This window comes from Lycium ferocissimum, unplaced genomic scaffold (genome assembly GCF_029784015.1).
Source record: "Lycium ferocissimum isolate CSIRO_LF1 unplaced genomic scaffold, AGI_CSIRO_Lferr_CH_V1 ctg5116, whole genome shotgun sequence".
In the NCBI taxonomy this organism is placed as follows: domain Eukaryota; kingdom Viridiplantae; phylum Streptophyta; class Magnoliopsida; order Solanales; family Solanaceae; genus Lycium; species Lycium ferocissimum.
The window spans coordinates 40,172-63,896 of NW_026725870.1; the positions used below are offsets into that span (position 1 = coordinate 40,172).

At 36.9% G+C, this 23,725-nt stretch overlaps 1 non-coding gene and 1 pseudogene across 1 annotated transcript; both read left to right on the forward strand.

Moving 5' to 3' along the window:
* The first annotated feature begins 15,470 nt into the window (after nucleotides 1–15,470).
* On the forward strand, nucleotides 15,471–23,201 carry LOC132044720 (probable disease resistance RPP8-like protein 4; annotated as a pseudogene).
* LOC132044721 (small nucleolar RNA R64/Z200 family) lies at nucleotides 16,591–16,678 on the forward strand. Its single transcript, XR_009412248.1, has one exon. It is a non-coding gene; the product is annotated as a small nucleolar RNA R64/Z200 family (small nucleolar RNA).
* Nucleotides 23,202–23,725: the final 524 nt, after the last annotated feature.

Sequence of the window (23,725 nt, forward strand, 5' to 3'; positions counted from 1 at the left end):
AGCAAAAGAAATATAGTTATGGAAGTGATAAATTGAATAGGGACCAAGATGAGACTAAGAGTTGTTTTGAATGAGGATTTGGGATGGATTAGATTATATTTTGCTATGTAAGAGCGGATGATGTTGTTGTCGATGTTGTTATTGATGTTGGATTGAGTTGGAAGTTAAGGGAAATATTGCCCACCATTTAATATGGCCTTATTACACTCAATAAGATTATCAAATGAGATAAGAGGCCTAATTATGGTTTGTGTTATCCCAATTGTAGACTTGCGAGTTCAAGAGGTAGAAATCGAATGAATTGACACGCTTTAAGGTATGTAAGGCTAGTCCCTTCTTTCCTAAGGCATGAATCCTATGACATGATTTACTTTATCCTCCATGACCTTCTTACATTCCAAAAAATATGAGTCAATGTTTATAAAGAGCTTCTTATGAGACAAGGATAAGAGATATGTCATGAGTATGATAATGATAATGATGAGTCTAAGCCTAGAGATCCTAAAGCTTATGATATGATGTTTCCATGAAGCTAATGACCCTTGTACGATTCTTCGATGTTATTCATTATTGTTAGACCCACCTCATGATGCTAGTTCCTTCAAGGTGAGGTATGATGATTACGATTACTCCATAATGGAATCGGGGTTCCTCGACCTTATGTCACCCCGATAGAGTTATAGTTTGTAATTGAGTTCTAATGTATGCTTTATGAGATGTATATGATGATGAGATTACACCGTGCCTAGATGGCCGGACATGACACCGCGAATGCGGGCTGCGTACGATTACACCGTGCCTAGATGGATAGACATGTCACCGCGAAGGCGGGCTACGTATAATTACACCGCTCCTAGAAGGTCGGACATGACACCACTAGTGGGCGGATTATGATGGTTACCTGGACGCGGGTTAACGATGATGGTATATGTGATATGTATAACATGTGCTTTCTTTTAAAAGTTTAAGCAGGTTGTATCTTCAATTCATGTCCCATTATTTCTCTATTATGTTAGTATTATTATTCATGCCTTACATACTCAGTACAATGTTCGTACTGATGTCCTTTATTTTTGGACGCTGTGTTCATGCCCATAGGTAGACAGGGAGATGGTGCAGATCCGTAGGAGCTTATCAGTGGATTCACGGGAGCACTCCACTATTCCGGAGGTGCTACTTATGATCATATTCTTTGGTGTATATATTTTGGGCACGACGGGGTCCTGTCCCGTCCTTATGTCTAGTACTCTAGTAGTGGATCTTAGATATGTACGTATGGGTAGTAGATGTCCCATGATGACTACGTTGTACTTTTGTATATCATTTTTGCAGCCATGAGGGCTTATGTATATAGACATGTGTTGCTTTGGAGACTATATATGTTCAGGTTGAGTATGATGATTAGCCTAACGTGAGGTGCTCGGAAGTCACCTCCGGGTACCCGTCGTGGCCCCTAGTCGGGTCGTGACATTATTATTTCGTAATTTTTCATATTTTAGGATTCGGGCCGGTGGGTCCACGGAAGCGACCTATTCAGAGCCTTCTTCGTCGAGGCGAGAGGTGTCTTCTACGAGGCTATTGTAGCTTTTTACTTAAAATCAATTTTATTTAATATAAGGTGAATATTTAAAATACATATTTGATTATTTAAAGTGCTTATTTTATATATATATATATATATATATATATATATATATATATATATATATATATATATATATATATATTATAAATTCGAACATATAAAAGGAAAAGATAATAATTCAATTAAGTAGATTAAAGATCACGTCTAGCGATTTCCTATTTGAACAAAGATGAGACCATCGAGTTCTCGGGTGACAAGGGAAAAGGCATAGCCTCAACCCAAGACACTTGGCATAATGTACTAGGTAATCTTCATTTTAGACCTACATCGTGCATTAAACGAAACGCCAAGAAAGAATACATTTTGGAACCAATAATGAAGAAGAGTTTTTAGAACAAACAGGAGAACCAATAGAAAATATAAAACCATCAGGAAAAAGAATGCACATAGAAGAACCTATTATTATTCTCCAAGAAGGAGGCAATAAAGGAAAATATTAAATATAGCGGCTCATGATCCACAAAGATGGAATTTTGGACATGTATTTGCTAAGTGTTCCACACTTCCACAAGTAAAACAAGCTTATTTTTATAATTTCTATACGTTCGTATTTTCTTATATGTCTATTCCTGTCTAAATATGGTTTTTTGGCTGATGATTTTCTAAGATAGTATTTCTTTCTATTGTATTGAGGGTAGTTTTTATTATATTTAGACAAGAGTTAATGAGACAACACCGTTTTGCTAAACATGTTACTTATTATTTTGTAAATTTTCATATTTTAGGATTCGGCGCTAGTGGATCCACAGGAGAGACCTATTCAGGAGCCTTTTCATGAGTCTGTCGAGGCAGAGGTGTCTTCTTATGAGACTATCGAGCCACAGATAAGCTTTGTACCTAAAATCAATTTTATTCAATATAAGGTGAATATTAACTTAATTTTTTTAACCTTTATTTGGACATCGAACAACATCTCGTCCAGGAGACTACATCATATTCAGCACTAGACCCATCTCAGACGCCTATAGACCCACCTCAGGAGCATGCTCAAGCGCCCGTCGATACACATGTTTGATTATTCAACAAACATTAATGTATTCAATTGAATAAATAAGAAATGATGCTAATCATATATTTATACAAAAGCAGGTTAAAGTCTCGCTGACGTGGCGCTCCCTCTGGGTAGGATGCCTATTTATCTTTTTCCTAGATTTTTCCCCATTTAAAATTCTAAAAAACAATTGTTTAATTAGCTAAACTTCGGAAAATGCTTCTGCCTACAGTTAAAAAACCCTAAAAAGCCGCTAATGTTGCAGTTAAACAAAACTCAACAGGCGCTTTCTCGGGGCTTTTAATTATTGGTGACAAATAAGTTTTAAAATTGAGTTGAAGTAACTCTAGTTTTTTTAATTGAGTAGGGGTGATAATTTTTGGATTAGTGATTAGGGAGTTTTGACTCACCCCAAAGTTATATTTTTAACACTTTGACCCCAAACTTTATTTTTACACTTTGCTCCTAAGTTATATTTTTAACACTTTAACCCCTGACTTTATTTTTTACACTTTGCCCCCAAGTTTTATTTTTAACACTTTGACCCAACCCATATAAACCCTATGCAAAAAAAAAAAAACGCGCCAAAATTTCTGTTTGCTGTTCGTTTCCACCATTTTTGGCTCTTCTTTTTCTTCGTTTCTTCTTCTTGCTGCGCGCTTCTTATTCGCGCGTCGCTTTCTTCTTCTTTCTTCTTCTTCTTCTTCTTCTTCTTCTTCTTCTTCTTCTTCTTCATCATCATCATCGTCATCTTAATGGATTTTGCTCAAGAAGAAAAAAACAAGACCACTCCGATTTTGCAATTTTTTTGCGGATTTCATTCGTGTAGCACTCGAGAATTACTTCATAACTCATTCCTTTTGTTCGCTTTTCTTCTTCTTCTTCTTCGTCCGCCATTGTTGCTCAAGAAAGAAAAAACGTGACCACCCGATTTTGCAATTTTTTGGTCCGGGTTTTGTTGGTGTAGCACCGGCAATTACTTCATAAGTGTTTTCCGCTCATTTGGTAAGTACAACAATCCGTTTTTATTCAATTTTTCACACGGGGTATAAATCTCACGATTTTCCAACAACTTACGATATGTTGTTGTAGTTGTTGCAACATATAATGTGGTTGTTGCAACTTCATAACAGTTATGAAGTTGTTGTAATTGTTAAATAAATAACTTTTAACAGCGAGTGAGTTGTTGCGACGGGTATTCCACTTGTTGCAACAACTCAACGATACATTGAGTCGCTTCGATTTTTTGTCCGAAACGAACCCAAAAAATCGAAGCCGCTTAACAGATTATTGACTTCTACTGACAAGTTGTATAATTGTTGCAGCAGGTGTTCACTTGTTGCAACAACTCAACTATCTGTTGGAGTCAGTTCGATTTTGTACGAAACGTAACCCAAAAAGCTGAAAGTTGCTTCCCGACGGATTATTGACTAGCTGCGACAAGTTGTATAGTTGTTGCAACGGGTGTTCCACTTGTTGCAACAACTCAACTATCCGTTGGAGTCGGCTGGTTTTTATGCCGAAAGAACCCAAAAAGCTGAAGGCTGCTTCCAACGGATTATTGACTTGCTTTTGCAACAAGTGTACTACTTGTTGCAACAAGTAATACACTTGTTGCAACAACTCGATAATCGTTGGATATTTTAAACGATCGAAACATTACCCCAAGAAAAGGCGACTCCAACGGATTAGTGACTTGTTGCAACAAGTTTATTACCTCTCGCAACAAGTAGTCCACTTGTTCAACAAGTCAATATCTTGGAACAAGCTAACATTGTTGTTTCATTTTGTTATAGATTGGTATGTACTCTCGTGACCAATTTTTTGTTAAACAAAATATCTTCGGGTACTCGAACACCACTAATGGGGGACTCAATAACAATAGGGGTTGATTGCCGTGGTGAATGGATCGAGAAGAACAATCGATATATTTGGCGATGGAAGGGTAGTGACACGTTAGAGACGATAGCGATATTTGTCCAAAGAGATGTTATGTTCAATGATTTTGTGAACCTAATCATCACCTATTGCGAATTAACTTGTGAACCAAAAGATCTTGCCATCACTTACATACACGGCTCTCTTTTGAAAATCGGAAGAATCTTGCCATTTAAGATAAGCGATCGGAGTTCGTTTGCGTGCTTATTTGAATGATGTAGCTAGGCCCATTTAAGGGTATACGTTGTTGGAAGCTTAGATAGAGAACCAATTTATCTCGAAGACCAACAAGATGTGTTAAATGATGAATTAGATGGGGTGGATATGGATATCATAGATAATGGAAGTGGGGGTGACCGATTCCTATACAGAAGTTGCGAGCAATACGGTGGGCACTACACAATCAATACGGTCTAGCCATGTTCAAGATGATGAAACGAGGTTTTTATAAAGGAATGTCATTCAAGAACAAGGAAGAACTAGCCAACTTGGTTGAAACTTGCTTGCTTGAAGAAAGATTTTAGAATCGAAGGTAATTAATTCGCGACTGTGTATTGCTTCAGATGTGTACATCCGGAGTGCAAGTGGTGGCTGAGGGCTGTGAAGCTTTTAAGTTCTGACAGATTTTGTATCAGAACCTACATAAAGCATCACACATGTGGTTCTGAGCACATTACGAGCCATAATCCACACAGCGAAAGTCATTGGTGAATACTTCAAAGATAAGTTTCCTTACGGTAAAGGCCCATCTACAAAAGATATGAGTCAATCAATCCGTACGATTTGGGTTGTAAGGTAAGTTATTGGAAGGTACGGAAGGGCATGGAGATTGCAAAGGCTTTGACAAGGGGGACACGTGAGCGCGGGTATGCGGTGCTTGATGCGTATGCGTTATATGCTTCGTTAACGCAAATCCAGGAAGTAAGACGGCATTGAAGGTTGATGAAAATGGGAAGTTCAAGTACTTTTTTGTAGCCTATAAGGCTTGGATGCTTGGTTTTGCGCAAATGAAAAAAGTCATAGTTGTCGATGGGACATTCTTGAGGAGCAAGTACGAAGGAGTGTTGTTGTCAGCGGTCGCACGAGATGCGGAGAATCATATTTTTCCAGTGGCATTTTGTGTAGTGGACAAGGAGTGTGATGCTTCGTACAAATATTTTTTTGAACAAATAAGAAGCTATATAGAGGATACCCCTGAGTTGTGCATAATTTCGATAGACATCCAAGTATAAAAAAGGCGGTTTCAATTGTCTTCCCTACATGTCATTATGGTTTTTGCATGAGGCACGCAGGGGAAAATTTGAGAACCACCTTTCACAATGGGGCGGTCGTATCTCAATTTTATAAAGCGACAAAAGCGTACAATATTGATGTCTTGATGACCATTTCAATCAAATCGAGAGATTTGGTTCTGGGCCGCCGAACATCTTGAACGTCCGGATTCCGCGGATGGAGCGAGGCGTTACGCCGGAAATAGGTATTTGCACATTTACGTTTCCAACAAGTAACGTATCTGCTACAACTAATAGGTAACTTGTTGCGGCAGATGTTGTACTTGTTGTGATTTTTGACACAGCTGAGCCTCAGCCACATGTTCCAACACTAATATGTTTGTTTTGTCAGGTATAATTTTATGACGACAAACGCCGCTGAGTCGGTGAACTCAATGTTCAATGTTGAAAGAGAATTTCCTATTCTTGCTCTATTTGATTCCATAAACGGGGAGGTTTCTGCGAGAAATTTCATGAGAGGCGTATGGAGTTCATCGACTCACCAACCATTTTTGTTCCTTAATGGAAAAAAAAATATCAAAATTTGTCAACTTGGGTAATAAGTTATTGGCCCGTCAAATTGTCAACTACGAGTTCGGCGTCATCGGCCACGGTTCGGTTGCAACGATCGATCCGCAAAGAAGATCTTGTACTTGTAGAGTTTTTGACTTCGGACAAAATACCTTGCCCACATCTTGTAAACGTGACTTCGAGTCCGATATGGTGAAGACTTTGGAAGGCGGATTTATGACTACTCGTCTCCATATTATAGGGTGGAGAATTACATAATTGCATCTTTGTGAGGAAATGAATCCCGTGCCTTCGAAGAATCTTGGGAAGTTCCTATGGAGATTTTAGAGAGAGAAATACCTCCTCCGCATGTTGATCCGAGCAAACCGGGAAGAAGACGGACAAAAGGAGGCGTGGAATTGGGGAATCACTTGCAACGAGGAAAAACAAATGCTCCATATGCAAAAACGGTGGCCATAAAAAAACTACATGCCCCAACCGAATTGTTCCCTAGTTGTTAAATTTCAATGTCTTGTAATAATAATTACTATTGTTTGTGTTTGTGAAATTGGATTTTATGACATTTTTATGTTGTTTACGTTAGTAAAATTGGTTTAAATGATATGTTGATCTTGCTCAAATCACCAATATATGTTATGTGGTTTTGTAATTTTATCAGCGTTTTACTGAGTAAAATTGCATTTCTGGCAAATTTGTGTAACTTGTTGGGATTTTGCCAACAAGTAATCAAACTTGTTGCAGCAACTAACTTAACTTGGTTTTCCAACAAGTGACATGACTTGTTACAGTAAGTTCCTATAGTGTTTTGAGTTTTTACAACAAATGGAATGAGTTGTTGCGAAAGTCCTTAAGTTGTTTCATCCAACAAATGGAATGAGTTGTTTCATCCACCAAGTGATATGACTTGTTCAACGGTTTATGTTACCCTTTATGACGTAGATTATGTACTTGTTGCAACAGGTTATCTGCTAAATGCGCACAGATTATGCAATTCTTCCGCAGCAGTTATGTACTTGTTGCAACATGTTATGCAATGTTCTTTATAAGATTATTCAATTCTTCGCAACAGATTATCAATTGTGCGTTAGATTATGTATACTGCAACAGATCATGAAATTGCTGCAACAACTAGGATATAAGTCACATATGTTTAGTTATTAACAGAGGGAACCAATGATATTTAGTGTTAAACAAAGGGATTCAATGATATTTAGTGATCAATATATTTATCTACTAACATCCTTAATGGATTAGACGGTAATTTCATTGATTTGATGGGAAATTCTAAGCGTATACTTCCCAAATCGAGCAATCGTTAGTGTAATTTGATGAGAACCACTTGATTCACCCATATTTAGGTGTAAACAACGAAAACCAATGATAATTATTGTTTACTAAATGTTCATAGCCAATTTGATGGTATTCTGAGTTAGGACATATGATCAACTAAGCGTATACTTCCCAAATCGAGCGATCGTTGGTGTAATTTGATGAGAACTACTTGATTCACCCATATTTAGGTGTAAACAACAAAAACCAATGATATTTATTGTTTACTAAATGTTCATAGCCAATTTGATGGTATTCTGAGTTAGGACATATGATCAACTAAGCGTATACTTCCCAAATCGAGGGATCGTTGGTGTAATTTGATGAGAACTACTTGATTCACCCATATTTAGGTGTAAACAACGAAAACCAATGATATTTATTGTTTACTAAATGTTCCTAACTAATTTGATGGTATTCTGAGTTAGGACATATGATCAACTAAGCGTATACTTCCCAAATCGAGGGATCGTTGGTGTAATTTGATGAGAATTACTTGATTTACCCATATTTAGGTGTAAACAACGAAAACCAATGATATTTATTGTTTACTAAATATGAAGCTTTTAAACAAGTTACTCATCCGTTGGTGTAATTTATTAAGCTACAACTAATTTGATAATGCATATTTGTTAAACAACGAAAACCATGATACATATTATGAACTTGTTGCGTTACAACTAACACGTACGGTAATGCCTTTAGATTACAAACTTGTTGCAACAGATGGTTTAGTTGTTGCAATTTCTTCAACAATTGAAAGATTTGTTACAACAATCGACTAATACGGTGCAACAGATCAGAAACTTGTTGCAATAAATTATCAACTTGTTGCAACTTCTTCAACAACAGTTAGATTTATCGCGACAACTGACCCATATGTTGCAACAACCTAACCATCGTACAGGCGACAAATTTACATCTTGTTGCAACAACCGACGCATACGTTGCGACGGATTACAAACTTGTTGCAACGGATGGGTTGGTCGTTGCAACTTCTTCAACAATGATTAGATTTGTCGCAGCAATCGAAGCCCACGTATGTTGCAACGGCGAACCATACGGTTGCAATGGATTAACAACTTGTTGCAACAACTTACTCATCCGTTGCAACATATTAAAAACATGTTGCAACGGATGGGTCGATTGTTGCAACTTCTTCAAGTTGTTAGATTTTGTGACTTGTTTAAAACTAAAACCCCTTGAACATAATATATTGAACACAACTTAAATAATGAACACCTAATATATACTTAATAAAATGTCTTAGAAAATACGAACACCTAATATATACTTAAATTACATAATGTCATAAAAAAAACTCCTAATATATACTTAAATTGTTCAACGAGGCCACATTTTGGCTCCAAAAAACGCAAAATCAATGGCTTGTTTATCAACCCATCTTAGGGCTCCAACACCTTTTCAATGATACCTAATGCCCATCTCCGTTCATCCTCCCTCGAGTTGTCGGCGATTAAACTTTCGGGTTTTGTCACGGTTGTGCCGGTAAGCAAAGCCTCTATAAAAGCAATTGACCACGAACCACATGCCTTACTAGTGACATTGCGGGGCGGTTGTGGCCTATTGAATTCCGATTCATTGAGTAACTTTGCGAGGCAAGTGTGCGAACATTCCACTCTGTTGCAATAACTTGGGCCACAATTCCATCACGGCTCCATGAAACAAAAGAAGTCGGATTCTTCATAGACGGGAACGTTGCGGTCATACACATTTACACACTCTTCAATCATGAACTCGAGAGTGACAAAATGTGTGACATTAATATTCATCCTTTGTTAAAACCCTCTTTTTGCACCACCCCATGAGCAGCCTCACAGGTAGGGTACGGCACCCCTACAATAGTCGACCATATCATCATCCCACTTGAATTCGGCAAGTCTAACCTTGAGAGGCACGGCGTTTGGAGCTGTGCTCTCTTTGTCAATTATGCGTACCTGCGGACATGTTGTTGTAAAAGTTGAGGTCGGGATTATGTCGGTGGAATCATAGTACTCGGGGAAATTGATTTGCCTCATACGCATTAGAAGCGAGGACTTCATCTACATACTAAAGTAAAAGTAGTAAAACGATTAGTTACTTAGTGCAACGATTCAGTATTATCTACTTGTTGCAACAAGCTAGTTAACTTGGTGCGACGATTGACAAAATAAAGGCTGTTGCAACAACCGGTTAACTTCTTTGCAGATTATCTACTTGTTGCAACAATATACTAAATTAGATAGATATATACAAGTGTTGAAACTTACCCAATCCTCCCACCAAATTTCCATACTTGTCATAGCCTTGAAGTCTGCTGCTCCAAATTCATGCATTGAGTACATGGTTCTCCCACTCTTTTTGGACTTGATTGCAGTCTCAACCTTTTTCTTTCTTTGGGCATGTACAGGCTTGAAAATATCCACCTTCTTTAGCACTTTTGGCCCAACATCAAGAAGAGGTCTCGAATTGACTTGCGGGAGTAGCAGTGTGTCTTCTTGATCTAAGCGACAGTGCCTTTGCTTTGCCCTCCTCCGAACATGAACGGGAGTATAAGGTGAGGAAAGATTCTTTGATGGATTGATACCCTTGGATATCAACCTCTGATAGAAGTGTTGTGGCTTCTTGAGCACGCGCGGTCCTCCACCTTTCTAATCAAATTATCCATTTTTTCCTTGCGAGTGGTGCACTCGCAAAAAGCGCGTAGGGGCACCAGAAATACCGCACCAACATCGGCGAAATCTTCTACCACTCAATCCACCACCACTAAAATTACCACCAAATCCGGAAAAATCACTTAATCCGAGGCTGGGTAAATCCACCAATATTAGCATCATCACCACTTAATTTTTCCCCGGCCAAACTTGTATCGGGACATCATCAAGTCCACCACCACCACCGCAACAACAACATCAACGGTGAATAATAACACCACCGCAAGATCAAGCACCACCAACAGCAACATCACAACCAGCACCAACAACAACATGACCACCACCACCAGCTACAACATCATCAACCCTAGTGATGGCTGTCACTCCAGCCAATTCCCCTTTGAACCCATCAATCAATTAGGCCGCATGAGTTCTTTGGGCATAAAAGGTGACAAGGCATGGCATCTCCAACTCTCTTATTGTTGGGACAAGCCATGGGTTCACAACCTACAACAAGAAAGTAGATATATCATAATGGTGCTAAATCATAAAAAACAAATCCTATTTAAAATAAATTATCGAGTTGTTGCAAGGTTACACATACGATGGACAATGTCCAACAAATAGGTAACTTGTTGCGGCGGTATCTTATCGTTGAAAAATTTTCCAACGGATGGGTAACTTGTTGCAAACGGGTTGATCATCGTTGGATATTTTCCAACAGATGGGTAACTGTTGCGACGGGTTACTCATCCATTGTAAAAAACTAGTTGCGTGTTATAACGATTCATCTGTTGGGTAACTTGTTGCAACGAGGTTAATTATCTGCATTGGACATGTTCAACGAGTTGGGTAACTAATAAGAACATTGGGTTACTCACGGAGTTAATTGTTGTAAAAAATTAGTTGCATGTTATAACAAATTTATACTTTGGGTAACTTGTTTAATGACAGTTAATTATCTTGGACATTTTGTGAGATAGTAACTTGTTGCATGTTATAACGATCACGTATAACTTGTTGCGACGGGTTAATTATATAAAATTTGTTGCAACACCTAGTCATCTCTGTTGTGTTCTAATCTTCTGACTTCCTTAGGGGGGTTGAAAAGGTCAACACTCAATTTTGTGTTGTTCTGGCAAAATGAGCCATCTAGAATTCTTGGATAGGTAACTAGCCGGAGTATTCCTTGACTTGATGCACGAGGTGAGGAATGGCTTCAAATACCCAAGCCTAGAAAAAAAGATGCCATCAAAAATTAAACTAGTGATTGAAATAATTAAAAAAAAAAAAAAGGGTAAAACATTGAAGAAAATTTTGAAAGCCCGAGGGAAGCCATATGGTTTTTGTGTCTTCCCTGTTGGCTTCAAATCTTCATCAAATATTCAACGATCAAGCTAAAGCTTTGAAAACCCCGAGCATAGTTGTTGAAGGCATCATAGTCCTCGGCAAGTTTAATCAATCCAAGCGGTATGTTGTAGTTTACGTCTCTTGCCCAAAGAACACGCATTGAGCTGAACAAAAAAGCACGTTGCCTCCTTGTGCTTTTTGAGAATGTTTTGGACTCCAAATCTTTAACAATTTCTTTTGAGTGTAGCTCTTTCCACTAAGTTTACCAAAGAGACATCATTCTTAGCTTTGGAACCCTTTGCTTTCTTGTTTGCCTTGGGTGTCCAGGATGGCTTGGTTAATACAACGATGTAGGAAGAGGCTCGCGGATAACATCTCAATCAAGTAACTATGGCAAACTCCTTTGCCAAAGCAAACCGGCATGCCACGGTAATTGATCCAAATCTCATCCTTTCTATCACAAATAATCTTACGCTTCAAAAAGCTCGAAACCATTGTCATTTGAAATCGAACATAGGTATCTTCGAGCCAAATCTAAATAGGGCCCAAAGCGACTAGCCCCTAAAGAAATTCTCTCAACCCTCTTTCTTAGAAGAATGCCCTGAAGGTGTCAAAGCACGGCCCATGGTTGATCTAACCACAAAATCACCCGAGACAAATCCTTATTTCCATTCGGCGGCATCGTCACGCCGTACTTTTCAATGCGAAACTCTCGACGGCCTCCTCAATCGAAGGGTCTGTTGGGATCTGGCAATACTAGAAGACTTAACAAGATTGGCATCCATTTTATGTTTCCTTTTTCTTAACTCGCCAAGGTCCGATCTTTGATTCTTCTTCTTCATTATCATTTTCGGTTTGCATCTTCTTCGCCTCCTTCATCCCCTTCGACTCCTTCATCCCCTTCGTCTCTTCTTCTTCTCACCTCTTTTTCTCATCTCCTTCTTCTTCATCTCCTTCGACGTTTTCTTCATTTTCTTCATCTCTTGACATTTTTCATCATCTTTTTCACTTTCTTCTCTAGTTTCTTCACTTTGTTCATTTTTATCACTTTCTTCTTCATGCCCGACGGAGGTTTCGTGGGTTTCCTCTCTTTACAAGCCAGAGTTTCACTAACTCTTTCCTCGTATGTTGATTGACAAATAAAGGGTCCATAAGTTTATCTAATGGTGTTTGCACCTTAGCTCTTTACTACTTTCTCCCTCGGTTGGTTTCTCTCCTTTTCTTTTAACTCAGAGCCATTTTATCTACACACAAGAGATAGAAAAGCAGTTTTAATTGGTTAGTGCAACATTCGAAGTAAAAAGGAAAGGAATATGTTGCAACAAGTAATCGGTTATTTGCGACGTATTAAAATATGTTGCAACAACTTATTACATGTTGCGGCTGAGAATCTTAATCTCGTTGGAAATAGAAAAACGATAGCAAATCTTAGCAAGCTGTTTTGATTTTTTACAACAACTTGTTAATATGCTACAACAACTTGCTTGATTCTTTGCAAAAACCTCAACAATTGTTTGATTTTATCCGGCAAGCTGTTGGATAAAATCAAAACTTTTTCCTAAACCATAGCATGACGGCAACAACAACAAGAAAAACATCTAAATTTAACTACAAAACATCTACATTTCACTACAAATACACAACCATCACAAATCTCATCACAACTTAAACAAAATACACCAAATAGGATTTGTTTTAACATGCAACCTCGGAGATGTTTGCATTTGTCAAACAAATCTTTGAATTTCCGCAACAACAACAACAACAACAACAACAGCAAAAACATTTAAATTTAACTACAAAACATCTATATTTCACTACAAACACACACCATCCACAAATCTCACTCACAACTTAAACAAAATACACCAAACCATGCAACCTCGGATGTTTGCAACCGTCAAACAAGTCTTGAATTTCTTTGCAACAGTAACCTCGGTTGTTGGAAAACATCAACAAAATTGCAAGCCTTTTTTTTTTCGAAACAACAAGGGAAGAAGAACAAAAACAATACCAAAAATCATAATTTCACAACCACAACCCACTATTTACAAACTCGGAAACTGACAAGTGCAACAAATACACGAAACTACTGATAAAACAAACAACATTCAAGAAAAACCCTTTCTTCTTCATCTTCTCTAACCAAAATCATCGTTTTCACACTACGATTTCAAAACCCTAACTTTTGAACCAAGTGAAAAAAAAAAAAGTTTACACGAGAATGAATAGAGAAGCAACAACAATGGAGAGAGAGAGAAATGAGCGACGACGACGGCACAATGGAGAGAGAGGAATGAACGGCAACGATGGTGGTCACTTGGGTTTGCACGAACGGAGAGAGAGAGAGAGACAGGACTGGAACCGCTTTTTTTTTTTTTGAAATAAGATGAACAAGTAGTTGGGATCGTGGGGGGAAGTGGGTTGGATGGAGTTTTTGTATAATGTGTGTGGGTTGGAAGAAGTTTTTTGTATAATGTGTATGGGCTTTTGTGTATTTTGTAAAAGATTATAAGTTTTAAAAATTATAATTCGGTCAATTTTAGTTAATCACATTTTAAGACAAGTTTGACCTTGTTGGTCAAACTTGTCACCATTTCTAATTATCAGACTTTTTTGTCACCAAAACTTAAATCTTCCCGCTTTCTCTCTGTTCCCCCTTACACCTCCCTCCTGGTTCTTTCTTCCTTACAACAAGCCTTCGAATCATCAGGTCAATCATTAGGATTTTTTTTTTCCTTCAATCCGTTTGTTTCCCTGCACAAGTGCAAGTTCCCACCGTTAAAACAAAACCCTGCCTCTTTTTTATTTGTTTCACTGTTAAGCGTTCTCAGAAAATTATTCACCGAATTCATAGTGCCAAATCACATCAAATTCGGAAACGTAAATTGTCGGTGGAAGAAGAATTTCGTCCATCGGTACTTGTGCCGTTTCAAACCCAAAAAACTTTAAGATTTTCAATTCCACTAGCAGCAACGGCGAGAAGAAGGATTCAATCGAGGTGAAGAAATTTATCGTCTGTGAGAAAAATCCAAAGGTATAAAGGTTCATGTTAATTGGTGTTTTATTGCATGTATTTCTGTATTAAACTTCTGCCTATTCTGGATTCCAGAATGGTTTAATTTGGTATTATTGATGTGTTAAAATGTCAAGTGCATCTTATATATTCCTCTCAACATACAGGACAAAAACTTCTTCCTGAAGTTGCAGTTTTATGGAGTTACATTTTCTGTGCCTTTTTTTTTTTTTTTTTTGTTCTCTTTGGTTTATTGTTATTTAATGTTTGACAAATCAAGTGTTGGGTCTCATTCTACAGTCTTCAACTGTTGCTTTTCATCTATCCAATTGAAATCTAATTCATACGTCAACTTGGATTTGACACTTATGTCTCCACAGATTCGTGTTGTCGTTGCTTTCATATTGCCCCTGCTTTTACCATCTGCATTTGATGTGTCCTCTGCATATCCCCAAACATTTTCAAGTATGTTTATATTAAGTGAATTTATGAGAGGTTTGTTAGAATAACAATGTGGAACAAAAGAAAAGCGAGTATTTTTAGCTACGATTTTGATTTAACTTGTTTACTGTAACAATGATTTTTCTATTATAAGTTAATTTAACCGATGTTAACGAGTTCTTTACTGCATTTAGCTTACCAAATTAAAATTCAATTAAAAAAAATAGAACATGAAAGTGTGCTCGGTTGGTTGGCGTGGGGCACTGTAATGGAGGTCTCGGGTTTGAAACCCCACTTTCTGACAATGAGGGGATTTTATGGTGTTCGTCAAGTACAAATGCATAGTCTTGGTTCATCTCTGTGGTTTGTGGTATTGCGGGAGAGAGCCTGAGTTCTTTTTGCCAATGTGACACGAGGTAGCGAGTGCCGGAGTTCTCGTATCATCAAAAAAAAAGAAAAGAAAAAAAAAGAAGATGTTCAAAAAGAGCGAGTATTTCTTCTTCTTTCCCTCACTAACCAGAATTTGTCTCTGTTCCTATTGTTTCTCTCAAATCTCAAGGTAAATTTCTTCTCAATGATTTTGAAATGTATTTGTTCTCTTTCATATTTACTCGGTGTTTTCATGTTTTGAGTCTTGGGTTCCGATTACAAGATAGAAGACTGCAGAATTTTCAAGTGACGATTACAGTGAAACTTTTTCTCTTCTCCTTCTTCCTTTTCAAATGGCTTTCCCATTGTTTCCCAAAGATGCTACATTTCTACTTTTTTGCTTTACATGTTATCTTTCGACATCCTTGTGTTCTTCACTTCTTTGTTTTGAGCTTCAATTTTTATTTTGTTCGTTTTACACCAGTTTTATTTATTTTCACTACTCAAGCCCTTTTTTTTTTTTTTTTTTTTTTTTTTTTTAATTTTAGTGTGATTGTAGCCTTCGGTTACATTTAAATGTGTCTTCTTCTTATTTTTCCTCCTATTTATGAGTCATTTTCATTACATTTGATTAGATTTGCGTTTGATTTTCTTTATTCTCTCAGTTCTGGTGAATTGAAATCAGATGACGAGAAAAAGAACACTGCAACAATATGATGATTACTTTCCGCGGTTCCGATATTTTGCATATAGTATTTGGGATGTGTGATGAACACAAGCACAAATTGAAATCCTCTAACACATTTGGGGTAGGCTTTGAACTCACACTTCTTAAACTACCAATTATGACAGAACTATCAGTAGCTCAATGATTTCATGCCTTGTAGGAATATATGCTATGCCAATTTCAAGCATCAGTAGGTGATTTCTTTCAAGTAGCTATTTGTAGTTTCTTTAGATATAATGTCACCACTAATTTTATTTAAATAGATGAGTCAGACATCTTCTATGGTCTATTGGAAGTGTTGTTTTCTTCGGTTTTATGTTATTTGGGCCTTCTGCTATGACAAATTCATGAAATATTCACATATCAGACTTCAGAGTGAAATATATGAGAAGAAATTCATGTATCCCGAGCAGAAGCACTTTATGTCCAACCTTTTGTACACAAACCAATTGATTTCAAAGGCTTCAACGTCAGTCGTCAAAGAGCTACTGTATTAATCATCAGGTATATAGCCGTTCTTTCCATTTCTAACATCTTATGAGATTATAATTAAATTGATTTGAGAGGAAATAAAAGAGATGTGCATGTTATGGAGAGTTATGGTGAATAAGAGACGTTTTTGATGTCTTGGTTACTTAATATCTTACTCTTTGATACAATGTAATTCATCTATCTATTTCTGATTTAGTTTTCTTACATGTTTTTTCCAAATATTGGTCTTCTATTATCACTTTGGCTCTTTGAAGTTTCTAACTTGGTTTATCCCGTTTGTGCGCTTTGTGTTGATATCTTTGTTGTTTTCCTACTTCTTTCACTTTATGTTCACCGTACCTACAACAAAGAAAAGAGAGCTGGTAAAAGCATGTGCCCGAGCCCTTTGAGTGGGAACTGATTAACAGTGGACTTTGGTTGCAGAGATTCAAAAATTTGAGAGAGAATTATGATCTAAGTATGTTCTTTTTTTTAATAGGTGACTGGAAAAGTTGTGAAGCTTGATGGGATTATTAACTATTTACAGTCCTTCTGGCACCAAGTTGAGGTAAATTATTCAGGTTTTTTTTTTTCCCCCATTTGCAAAAACTGACTTTGCTAAATTAGTGGTCGAGTTGTTGGAGAAGTTGTTGTTTGACATGTTTTTGCCAAAAAAAAAAAAAAATTGATGTTAAAAATATTTTCAACTTGGTTTTTAGTCATCAATTGCAATAAAAGTTCCAATTGATGTGGAGTTAAACATTAGCAAGATAGGTGAATTCTGTATATGTATATTTTCATGTGTTCCTCTTAATGAAGTTAACTAATTTAAATCCAAAAATGGACTTCAACATGGAATGTATGATGCAAGTCAGTCAAGCATATGGTATTACTCATGACTTTTTGATTTCTTGGATATAAATGTTCCTAAATTTGTGACAATTTCATATGATTCAAATTATTGGGGGTGTTATGTCATACTAACAGAAGTAGTTGTATTATCTACAAGACATGTTTAATTGTTTCCACTTGACTCATGCCTTGCGGTCTTGCTGGATGTCATCGTTTCCATTTTTAACTACATTTTCCCCTTCTCTTAACTGTTACAATTGAACTGTAATTTCTTAGATATGTTCTTCTTTTAGAGCCTTTAATAATTGATTGTGATGCTAACTACGAAATACTAAACAACAAAGAGCTTATTGTAATTAACAGAGTAAAATTGCTAGAGGTTTTTAGATATATTTGTAATTTTTTATTCTGTCAGTTTTAAATTTCTTTCCTTTTCATCTCATCTTCATATTATTTGAACTGAAGAGAATTTTAGGGAAAAATGAATTTTCATTTGAGAAATAAATATTTCAAGATATACAAATGTATTCGATAACAAGTGCAATACGCGATTCATGTATTAAAGTTATATGCTTAGACATGCGCTCAAAATCTTCTTATCCAAATATGCTAATGAAAAAAAAAACCACAATTCATCTTAACTCTACTTCTAATTAAAATATTTATATTTATAATTAATTGTAATTATTAGTATTGTTTATAACTGCGCGAAGCGCGGGCTACTTGACTAGTTATTATATATTTTTCAGGTTCATCCTTCGAAGCGCGGTGGCGGCTCCCGACGAGGAAGAGGTCGAGTTTATATATTTTTCAAGTTCATGGGACTAGATCCCGAAGCACGTTATAGTCGAGGGCGAGGGGAAGAGGAGATGATCGACTCCGGTTATTAAGAGGGAAAAAGGACGATGGAGACGATGGCGAGGGCGGTGGGGATTCCGACCCGGATAGTCCCGGCATATTACATGTTGGACCCGAGCGTATACAATAATCTTGGCGGTTTAAGTAAATATTGTATATTTAAAGCGTTTCTATTTATATTTATAAATATTATGCAGTCTTTATTAGTTTATATAGTGTCACATCGTAAATTGATAATAAAAAAAAGTGACAGGAGAAATGATCATTAATTTAAAAATAACGAAATCCTAAAACATAAATAATAGAGGACTATAAAAAAGGGCGATGGAGACGATGGCAAGACTTTGAGTCCGTGGCATTTGCACCCTTAATGTGTATGAGCCTATTTATTTTTTTTAATAATTTAAACCCCAAGTCTTGTCAAACAATAAAAACACCTTAAATATAAATTTACCATGAGGACCAAAGTAGGTATAAATATATATCTTTAAAAAATAAATAATATATGAAAGTTAAAAGAGTCAATCAATTACATCTCGCTATATTTACATCCAAAGGTGCTTTCTTTTTATATCATTACTTTCTAAATATTATCTTAGACTTTAGTTATTGTTTATATGATGGTTTGATCTTCACATCCTGCATTTTACCCTCGAGTTTTTGAAGTACCTATAGTAGCAAAAACATTTTTTCATTAGATTGTTGTGATCATTTTCGGCTATGGCTTGTCACTATATTATTGATGGACTCTCTATAAACTCTTCGGAGGGGTTTTTAAGCATTAATTTCAAAAAAAAAAAAATTGTCAAGAAAATCCTAGAAAATCGTCGCTCCATCCATCGATTCATCAACATGGAGCTATCGTCGGACTATAAGTCTTCAAATGGAATATAATGGACTTCAATTTTTCCTTTTCAACTTTTGCTTTTCTCCATCAAATGACTTTTGGTGTTAATTTGTTTTTAGTAAAATATTTTTTGCTTTCTTTGATGAAAGCTTGGAGAACTTAACCTAATTTTAACGATGTATGGCGGGAAGAGTTTTTACTTCATCTACTAATAAAATAAATAAATAAATTTTAAAAAAAGATATATTATTTATATTCGCACTTATGGTAAATTTATAAAAAATGTTTTTATTGTTTTAAGGAAATAAAGGGTGGGGTTTATATAAAATATTGCACAGTTCAAAATTTCATGGACTCTAAAGTTAAGCATCAATTTAAAAATAATACGAAATCCTAAAACATACGTAAAAAGTGTGAAAATGTAATAACTAAAAGACTGTGTTGAGCCTACTTTATTAATCGCATAAAATAGGGTTTTATATAAAATATTGACTCCATGATTAATAGCACGTAAAAAAGTGTGAAAATGTAATAAGAGCCTGTTTTGGGAAAATAGGGACTCCTATAGCGCAGTATTTTACTGCACTAAAGGGGAGATGGAATTGGCTTCCCAATCAAAAAGCTGAAACAATTGGCTTCGGCTGAAGAAACAGACCTAATAGGGGATGGGTCATACACCGAAATCAGCAACTCAGTTAAATGTGTGGAGGCTTTGCAGCAGAAGATAACAACAGATAGCGACCGAGCTAAGGAAATTGAAGAGCTCGTTTATAGCGTTGAGGATGTGCTCCAAAACTATGGTGTTTTAGCAAGATCCAGGTCATCTGGAATGCTCTTGCCTTTCAAATTTCTCTCTAGCAGAGATGGTACAGCTGCTGCCAAGATGCAGGCCAAGTCTGAGATCACGAGATTGTGTGCCATGATCAACCAATTTGCTTCTATGAATGTCGTGCAGCAACCGCCCGTTTTACACGTTGAAAGCAGCAGCCGGTTCGACAACAACCAAAAAAACTTTGTGTACAAGCACTACGACGGTGCAGTTGGACTGGACGAAGAAAAGGAGCTGATTGTACAAGCTTTGTTAGATGAACCAGAAGATCCCAAACACGACTTCCTAGCCATTCCAATATGGGGACGTAGTGGCACAGGCAAGGCGACTCTTGCTCGTGAAATATATAGCGACAGCAGGATTCTTGACGAGTTCAAAGAGCATCGCATCAAGATTCATGTGCCTAAAAACATCAATGTCCGCCACGCACTTCTACTTGTTGTTGATTCATTTGAGGGTTCTGTAGAAAAATATGATGATATGCCCGAAATCAGTTTGAAAAAATGTGTCGATGAACATATGGAAAAGTCGAGGACCTTGATTGTTCTAGAAGACGTACGCTCAATTGATGATTGGCGGAGCCTGCGTTCTGCCCTGGGAGCTAAAGGTTGCAGAATACTGGTTACGACTCAAGTAATAGAAGTAGCACAATGTATAGTTCAGAAGCCTTTTATTCATGAGAAGATGCCTTTAAGAGAAGAAAACAGCTGGAAGTTACTTAAGAAAAAAGTTTGGCCTGAAACCGATCCAGGTATATATATACTACTCCCTCTGTCCCAATTTAAGTGTGTTAGTTTTATTAGATACGGAGTTTAAGAAATAAAGAGAAATTTTTGAATCCTATAGTCCTAAATTAAAGATGCATATAATGTACTAAAATGTCTTTTGAATCTTGTGGTTAAAAACATGTCATGTATGATGTTTTGAATTGCCTACTTACTAAATATAGAAAGAGGTACTCTTTTTGGGACAAATCAAAGAGGAAAGTAACACACTTAAAATGGGGTGAGGAAGTATGCTAATATCGAAACAACTTGTAAAACTTTCTTCTTTTTTGCAAAGAGAATTATGATCATGCTTTTGTTTAACATATTAATTTGTAGAGAAGGGAAACAAACTTTTGTATATAGTTCAAAATCAGAGGGTAAGTTGAATGCTATCCTATAACATGTCTTTCTTTATCAGGAGCTGAAATCAACCCAGCAATGGAGAGAATGGGTAGGAAAATGGTAAAACTGTGTGAAGGTATCCCAGGGGCGATTATTATACTTGCAAAACTATTAGCAGGAAAGAGTGCAAGTGAGTGGGAGATGGTGCAGAAAAATACCCGACCATATCTTTCCCAAGTTATGGATCCAAGTTATGCTGAGTTGTTAGATGATAAAAAATTAGATTTTCTTTACTTGGGCCATTTTAGAGAAGATCCGGAGATAGAACCAGAGAAGTTGTCTCATTTATGGGCAATTGAGGTTTTGATATTGTCAGAAGATTGTGGACGCACATTTTTGGATTTAACACAAGAACGTTTGATGAGTCTAGCACAAAATCGAATGATAGACGTGAGACAGATAATAGAGCTCAAATCTTGCCGCCTTGTGGGATTAATGGGAGACATGTGCCTCTCAAAAGCGGAAGAGATAGACTTTTTGAAGGTCGTGGATTTACGAAGTACCGGAGATAATCAGCCTTCATTCTCTTTTAGCAAGACGCGCCGGCTCGTGATTTATCTAGGGAAGTATGATGCTCGAGTCACGCCGGAGTCAGCCCCAAACCTTCGAATTCTTCGAATCATCATGGTACATGATCAGCATCAACCACTAGAGGAGTTTGTATGGCCATCCGTAATGTCGAATATTAAGAAATTCCAGGCATTAAGGATTCTTGATTTTGGCAGGGTAGACTTTCGAAGAGGGAAACTCCCGGGAGGCATTTCTGCTCTACCATTCTTGAGGTATCTTAGTTTTGAAGGATGCTTCCTAGATGAGTTGCCCTCATCTATCACCAACTTTGTCATACTTGGAAGTCCTTGATTTGAGAATCAAAGATACTTGCAACATTATCATTCCAGATGTGTTGCGGACTATGTGGAGGTTGCAACATTTGTATCTTCCACGAGCATTCCGACCGCAAAATGGGAAAAAACTCCAACTTGATGGATTGGCAGAGCTTCAGACACTAAAGAACTTCACCTCTAAGTTGTGTGAAATTGGCGATCTCTTCAAATTGACCAAACTCCGGAACCTAGATGCAAAGGTTGAAGAAAGTCTTGAGGACCTTAAGTCAATAACAAACCTTATGGAAACTAATGGACAGAAATGGCTTCGTTCCTCCATCGAAGTAAAAAACTTTGATTGTTATACGGAAAACAAGCATAAGGTCTTTCGGCAGTTATTAAAATCCGGGGTTCCACCAATACTGTCTTTTGAGGGTTATATTGACCCTCTGCCACAACATGATCTTATCTCTCAAAATTTCACGGAGATTGTCCTTCGTAGTACTCAACTGAAGGAAGACCCGATGGCAACATTGGAGAATCTTGCCAAGCTAAGGCTTCTAGTGCTCGACGATGACGCTTTCCAAGGGGAAAAGATGGTATGTTCTGCTTCGGGTTTTCCGGAGCTCAAACACTTAGAAGTCTCAAGCTTATTCTTTTTCAAGGAGTGGAGGGTGGAAAATTCAGCCAAGCGCAGGCTTTCTCATCTCAAAATTGAAAACTGCAAGAAACTGGAAACACTCCCAGATGGTTCAGAATTTCTGGATTCTCTTCACGAATTCAAGACGAGAAAGATGCCCAAAACTTTTATACAAAGGGTTCGTGAGAGATATGCTAAAGTCAAACATCCGCCTTCTCTGATACTTGACGATTGATTATGAGCTTTCTCTAGATCATAGCAATTTGGCGGACGAAATGGTCTCCTACGGCTACTTACAATTTGAATAGAAAAAAATAATCTTTTCATATCTCTGGTAAGAAAAACATAAAACTATAAACAAGTGTCTTCTTGTATCCATGTCAGTTCTTTGAACGATGAATTATAAGTTTATAACATTATAATCCCTTAAACTTCAAATAAAAGATGTCAAAATTTATGCATTACGTCCACTTATCCCTTCTGTTATCTTTGTTTTTTTGTTTCCTTCTTAGTTTGTACTAATACACAGCCCTTTCCAACTGAGTCCAAATTTATTCGAAAACTTAAATGGAGAATAAGTAAAAACAAAATTTCAAAATACAGGCATACATTTGAGATAATATCTATTGAGTATGATGTTGATGATGATAACTAAAATACGTTTGTCCTGAAGTCGTGTTCTATTCAATAGATTGTCAAGAAATAATAAGGGTAAGGAAAAAGAAATTTAGCAATAATTTGTTGTCTGGCAAACTGTAATTTATTGCTAAATTATTGTCTGATTAATATGAATAATTATCCTATATTATTAGTAAGTTACCAGCTGCAGGGATATAGCAAAAAGGAGTTAGAATTGAACAAGGAGTTAACAAGATCCTAATCGGATAACGAAAAGGGGTTCAGCTTTACCTCTATTTGATATCCCTCTTCTACTTGGACTCTAACAAGACCGTAGGAGCGTATACATCTATAA